The sequence below is a fragment of the Penaeus monodon genome, chromosome 9, assembly GCF_015228065.2.
Source record: "Penaeus monodon isolate SGIC_2016 chromosome 9, NSTDA_Pmon_1, whole genome shotgun sequence".
In the NCBI taxonomy this organism is placed as follows: Eukaryota; Metazoa; Arthropoda; class Malacostraca; order Decapoda; family Penaeidae; genus Penaeus; species Penaeus monodon.
In genome coordinates, this window is record NC_051394.1 from 19,100,645 (window position 1) to 19,107,865 (window position 7,221).

General features: G+C 34.1%; 1 pseudogene; it reads right to left on the reverse strand.

Moving 5' to 3' along the window:
• Positions 1-1,967: 1,967 nt before the first annotated feature.
• On the reverse strand, positions 1,968-3,137 carry LOC119576659 (annotated as a pseudogene).
• Between the last annotated feature and the right edge of the window lie 4,084 nt (positions 3,138-7,221).

The following is a 7,221-nucleotide window of genomic DNA, read 5'->3' on the forward strand; positions in this document are numbered from 1 at the left end:
ATATATAATAAATATGATATAAATAAGTGATAATAAGTATAATGTTACCATATTAATATAAATATATATATATTATATCATTAATTGTCAATACACAATAACAATATATATATAATATCTATAATTAATAATGTACTATAGTATGATATTCATAGTAATATATGATAATTACATATTAATGTTATTATATATACTGTATCTCTCATATTATTATCAATCAAACATACAATATGATCATCTAGAATACATAATGCATTAGTAATGATTAATCATATTAGTCATAATAATATTACGTATATTAATATACATATTTTTCCTATATTATATAAGTTATAATATAGTGTATAGCTAGTGATTATATAAGCAATATATAAAATAAACAATGATTATATGATAATTAATCATGATAATAATTAGATAATAATGTAACGTATATGATAAATAACAAGATGTCATAATAATATAAATAATGATATTATGATAATATAATAAGCATGAATATACATGCATAATATCAATATATAATATAATATACATATAATTAATGCATATATCATAAATATAATGATAATTAATAATAATAATATTAACAGTAATGATAATAAAAATAATACTGCTAATGATAATAACAATGGTGATCATAACGATAATAATGATATTAGTAATAGTAGTTATGGTAATAATAATAACAATGATAATGATAATGATAAAGTGACAATAAAACCAACGACAACAACAGTGATAATAATAATAATAATAACAATAAAAATGATACTAATAGTAACAATAGTTATGACGATAAAAATGATGACAATAATCATAATAACAATGCTATAGCAATGCTAATGATAAGAGCAATATTGCTAATACTTTTAATAGAACGGTGAAGAACGGTGAAGGCGATGATAATGGTGGCATTAACAGAAATAAGATGATTCGGAACAAAGCGATACTGATGCTGTTGATATTAATAAGGATAACGTTGATAACAATAATGACAGAGATCTTATCAGTTACAACACCAATAAATCACTAAGCCTGTTATAATTCTGATAGTAAGAATGACATTCATAATCATAACATATAGCTTAAGATGATCACGATGATGTAAAGCACTGCTTTAAAGAATTATTAGTGGATTATAAAGTAGATTAATCAGCACATTAACTTAATTAGTGTTCGCCATAATTAAATCAATCTACCGGATACAAATATTTAATGATGATAATTGTGAATATTGATTTTCATGATAATGATAATCACGATAATAATTACGATATTTATGGCAATAATGTAAAGTAGAGATGTTACAAGAGGCCGCGGTAGCAGAGTGGTTAGAGCGACGGACTCAAAGACTGCCCCGACAATCTGAGTTCGAGAGTTCGAGTCACCGGCCGGTGCGTTGTTCCCTTGGGCAAGGAACTTCATCTCGACTGCCTACAGGTAACCCCCAGCCATTGGGAGCACAAGCAAGTGCAACTCAATGCCAGTCCCAATCCCGGACAACATTGGGAGGGTTGCGGCAGGATGGCATTCGGCGTAAAACAAGTCAAGACTATGATGCGGATCATTCCGTTGTGGCGACCCCTGAAGGTGGAAACCGAAAGAGGAAAAAAAACGCTTCTGATGTTATTCAGGAAGTAAATAATCATAGTAAAATTAGCTTCAGTGACCTTTTATTATGATAATACGTAAGGAACTTCACCTCGATTGCCTACCTAGCCACTGGGTGGGCAAGCCAGCCCAAGTCAGTGCTGGTCCCAGAACCGGGTAAATAGAGATGGTGACTCAATAAAAACACCTGGCGGAAGGCAACGACAAACCACCGCTCTAAATTGCCAAGAAAATCATGGAAATCCATGATCGCCAACGTCCTTGTAGGACAGTGCACTTGAAAAAAAAAAAAAAAAAAAAAAAAACGTAGTAAGGATGAAGAAATGTAGATATCGTTGAACATCAGCATATCAGTACACATCTATATAAAAGTATAATAAAAAACAGTAAGCTTTTGTTTGACTACGACATTACGTAGGTAATGAGGGAGAAATGCAGAACACGTTGAGCAGTGCCATAAAGAAAAATAAATGCAAACATTTACATACAGATTTGTAGGTTAAGCAGAAGGACAAGTGATTTCTTTTTTTCATCTATTTTATTAGAAACAGTTCGTTAAATGTAATAACATTGTACAATGTATTAAATCGTTATAAATAATATAACATTATCGTGACACTTTTACCACTGAAAAGCTTTACTGCGGAAAGCCATAGGAATTAGAAGGACGAGAGGGGCGAGAAGGGGCGCTGTATCCCTGAGAAGGTCCTTGACGGGCGCGCTCGATTTGCCTAAGGGCGTGGGCGGGGATGGGATGAGGGAAGGCTGGCGCCACGGGAAGGAAGGGCGACTGAGGCTGGAAGCCGTTCTCGTCAGCTACGAAGCGAAGCTCAAACAGTTGTCCGTCAGGGAGGGTGAAGCTGAAAGAGATGGATTGGCTGTATTTATGTTGTTTCGCAATGAATAGTGAGAAATATCAGTAGTGCTCCCTTATCAAACGAATTTTGACATAATTAATAGCGACACTCACGAGTAGGATCCAGACATGGCTGTGACGGGACCCTCCTTGGCGGGAATAGGCGATCCACTTTCCTGGCGTGAGATGCCGTCACCGGTCTCAACGTTGAAGCTGTAAGCGCCGGCGTCGGGGTGGACGCGGTCGTCCACAAGGATGGGCACTACTGGGCCGGGAGCAGACCTCGGTGCGGAGTAGGTTGGCTGGGGAGCAGGTCTTGGGGCGGAAAAGGAAGGGCGAGATGCAGGTCGCGACCTGTGGCTGAAGGCTGAAGAAGGCTGTGGAGAGGCATAGCCGAAGTGACTGGGCAGTCTATCAGCCAAGCAGACTGATACAAGTGTGGCGAATGCAAACTGAAAAATTAGAATAATATTTTGTTGATTAAGCAGTCTTAAAGTCTTCCGTGAATTCTCTTACTAACAGTTAATATAGATCACAGGGGCAGCCTCATAGCCAAGCACACCGAGCAGAAGAGTTACTGTGCGAATGAAATTGTCGAAATTTCCTTGATTTGTCTAAGTGAATGTGTAACATGTTCATATATCTTTTGCAGACTTACTATCTTCATGACGGCGGAGGGTGTGGCGAGTCGAATGGCTCAAGAGGTAAGTGATGCCGGTCTCTCGAACCAAGCTTTATATACCAAGTGGAAGTGTCAGGGTCAAGGTGGCATCATCATTGCTATCCACGCAAGAAACTGTACGTCTTTATGCAATACATATGTGCTTGTTCACTGTAATCTTTCTTGATATTGTTACGCACAGTATTTATTCATCTGTCGTTGATAAGGTGTTGTTAGGTGTATCATGCGTGCACTGCAGCGTGAAGCTTATTTCTTCGGAAGAAAAATTTACATGCATTGCCTTATTTGACTAAAAGGTTTGTATTCCCCTTAATCTATAATTTTGAAAACACAACTTTTTTTTTCGACTAAGCAATTTAACTGTTATTTCAATGTGTAGGTCTCTATACCTCTCCTTTTCTCCGTCCACTTAGTCGTTGCTTTATTTAATTTAGTTGTACCAATATCTCTTTATCATCAGCGACAATGGTAATAACACATATAAAAAAGGTATAATAATAATAGCAATAGAAAGAACAAGACAACGATGATATAAACAGAAGCAATGAAAATAGTAGTGGCAATAGTACTACTACTACTACCTCCACCTCTATCTGTACAACTACTATTGTTACTACTAGTAATGATAATGGAAATGGTAAAGGTATTAATGATAGTAATAGACACGGTAATTGAAATGACAAGCGTAATATCAACAATGGTAATGATACAAGAATTCCTAAGAATGAAAATATAGCAACAGTAATAATAATGTTACTAGAAAGAACAATAATAATGATGATAGTAATAATAACAATGATAACAATGGCAATAATAATAATAATAATAATAATAATAATAATAATAATAATAATAATAATAATAATAACAATAATGATAATAATAATAATAATAATAAATGACAATAATGATAGCGATAATTTGGATGATAATGGTAGTAACAATATTACAAAAAAAAGAAAAAAAAAATAATAATAATGATGATATTGATAATAACAATCATAACAGCAATAATGATGATAATGAAAATAAAATTCATTATTACGATTAAGATAACAAAGATAATGATAGTAATAGTAATAATGAAGATAATGATAATGATGGCAATAATGATAATGATGATAACGATAATGATAATGATGCTAATGATTATAATAATAATAATGATACTAATAACGACAATAATACCATCAGTCACCATAGTAAAAATAGTAACAACAGTGATCATAATAATTATGGTTATAATAATAATAGTAACAGCATTAGTAATTAAACACTACTACTGCTACTAAGGACAATAATAATGATATTGGTGACTATAAGAATGAAATAGAAGAATAGTAATAATGGCAAAGGTTATGAAAATAATGCAATAATGATAATGAAACCGATAACAGAAGAATCGATATCGATTGTAATGCTGTTCATTAATAATAACACTAATAATCATAATCATAGCATGCTGCTTAATAATGGCGATAGTGATGATAATGATCATGCAAAGCACCCTTTAAAATAATCTTTGAAGTATTGCTTTTCTGTTTGTGTATACCATAGCTAAATCAATCTACCTGATATACATTTTGAAATCAGTCTTGATAATAATTACGATATTCATGACAGAATAATAAAAAACAGATGGTGCTGATTATATTCAAGAAGTTGATAATAAGAATGATAGTGATGTTAATTTTCGTAGCCCTTTTCCTTGATTATAAAATGCGTAGGTAGGTAAGGATGTAGAAGTGTCTAGATCGTTGAGCAGGTACATTTGGATACAGATTTGCAAGACTTTTTTTTCTTTTGTTTTATTCGAAACAGTCATTAAGTGCAACAATACTGTACAATACATTAAGATCGTTTTATATAATATAACTTGAAGTATTATCGTGTCATATTGGCCCCTAAAAGGCTCTACTGAGGAAGCCATAGAATTAGAAGGACGAAGGGGCGAGAAGGGGCGCTGTATCCCTGGAGGTCCTTGACGGCGCGCCGATTGCCTAAGGGCGTGGGCGGGTGTGGATGAGGGAAGGCTTGGCGCCACGGGAAGGAAGGGCGATGAGGCTGGAAGCCGTTCTCGTCAGCTACGAAGCGAAGCTCAAACTTGTCCGTCAGGGAGGGTGAATCTGAAAGAGATGGATTGATATGTCGTTTAGGATTAACATGCAAGATATGAACCATGTTTCGCATATGAAATTATTTTGAATAATATATAACGAACTCACGAGTAGGATCCAGACATGGCTGTGACGGACCCTCCTTGGCGAGAATAGGCGATCCACTTTCCTGGCGTGAGATGCCGTCACGGTCTCAACGTTGAAGCTGTAAGCGCCGGCGTCGGGGTGACGCGGTCGTCACAAGGATGGGCACTACTGGGCCGGAGCAGATCCTCGGTGCGGAGTAGGTTTGCTTGGGAGCAGGTCTTGGAGCGAAAAGGAAGGGCGAGATGCAGGTCGCGACCTGTGCTGAATGCTGAAGAGGTTTTGGGGAGAGGCATAGCCGAATTGCTGGTAGTCTGTCAGCTAAGCAGACTGTTACAACTGTGGCGATACAGCTGAAAAAATAGAATATATGTTCATTAAGTTGTCTTAAAATCTATGTAATATCTTACTGAGTGATTATAAGTTAAACATACATAAAATATGATTGTACAGTAATGACAATAAAAAATGACTAGTTAAGAATTTGGCTGACTTACGATCTTCATGGCAGCGAAGGGTGTGGTGAGTTGATTGCTCAGGGTGATATGCCGGTCTCTCGAACAAGCTTTATAACGATGAAGAGTCAGGTCGAGGAAATGCCATGCTCTTATGCAACGTCTGTGCCTGTGCACTTTAGCCGTTTTGATATGTTACTCACAGTATCATTCTTGGTTACCGTTCTGATAGATTCCTTCCATCCTTGATAATAAGTCAATGCTGTAAATCGTATTACAAAAAGTACTAGAGATTTTCGTAACTATTTCGTAATATTCGTAATAGTTTTGGGGTACCATGGGATAGAACGAAAATTGTCATTTTTAGGCCAAGAATAGCTTTATCCTTTTATTTCCATTTACCTTTATCACAAAAATGAGGGAATAAAGGGAGAACCGGAAGTGTCTAATAAAAAAATAAGTTCTATCTCGTTAAAAAAAAAATACAGAAAAACTATTGTTTTTTGAAATATCAGACAAATTCCTTACAAGTCTAATTAACATCTGTTTCACTCAGCATCCATTCTCTGTACATCTCTCTCTTATGTCTCTTTTATCGTTCGTTTAGTTCCTCTGTTTTGTATAGTAAGCATTATTATAAAAGATAATATTAACAGAAGCATATAATGATAGTGATATAATAGAACAGCAACAACAATAATACGAATTGAAGTAATATTATAGTAATGGCAATAATAGCGGCAACACAACTGCTATTACTTTCCCTACTACAACAGCTACTGCTAGTAATTATTATTATGAAAGATTAAGAGAATAATGAAAATAACAGCAGTAACAATAGTAATATCGGTGTAATTAGAGGGATGGTGATAATAATAATAAGAGTACTGGTTGCTATTATAGTAAATAATGAAAAATACTATAAAATAAAAACATTGATATTAACAATACTAGTAATAATATCGGTAATAATAATAATAACAACAGCAACAACAACAATAGTAATGATAATGATAATAATAATTATAGTTGTAATCATAGTGGTAATGATGTAATGCTAATGATAAAGATAATGATGATGATTATATTATTTTTTCTTTTAGTACTATGTAATAGCGGCTGACATGATCAGTGTTGATAATCATAGAATACAATTACTACTGATGATAGCAATAATCAAATTATGATTTTAGGAATAGGAATACAGATAAGAATAAGATTCGAAAATAACAGTAATGATAATGATGGTTGTAATAGTAATGCAATAATGATGGAAAAGATAATGAAAATAACACTAATGATGATAATGATGGTGATGTTGATACTCAGAGAAATAATAGTTCTAATGGAAACAAGAAAATCAATAAATGATAATGATAATACTTGTGTTAACTATAATGATAAAATGCTGAC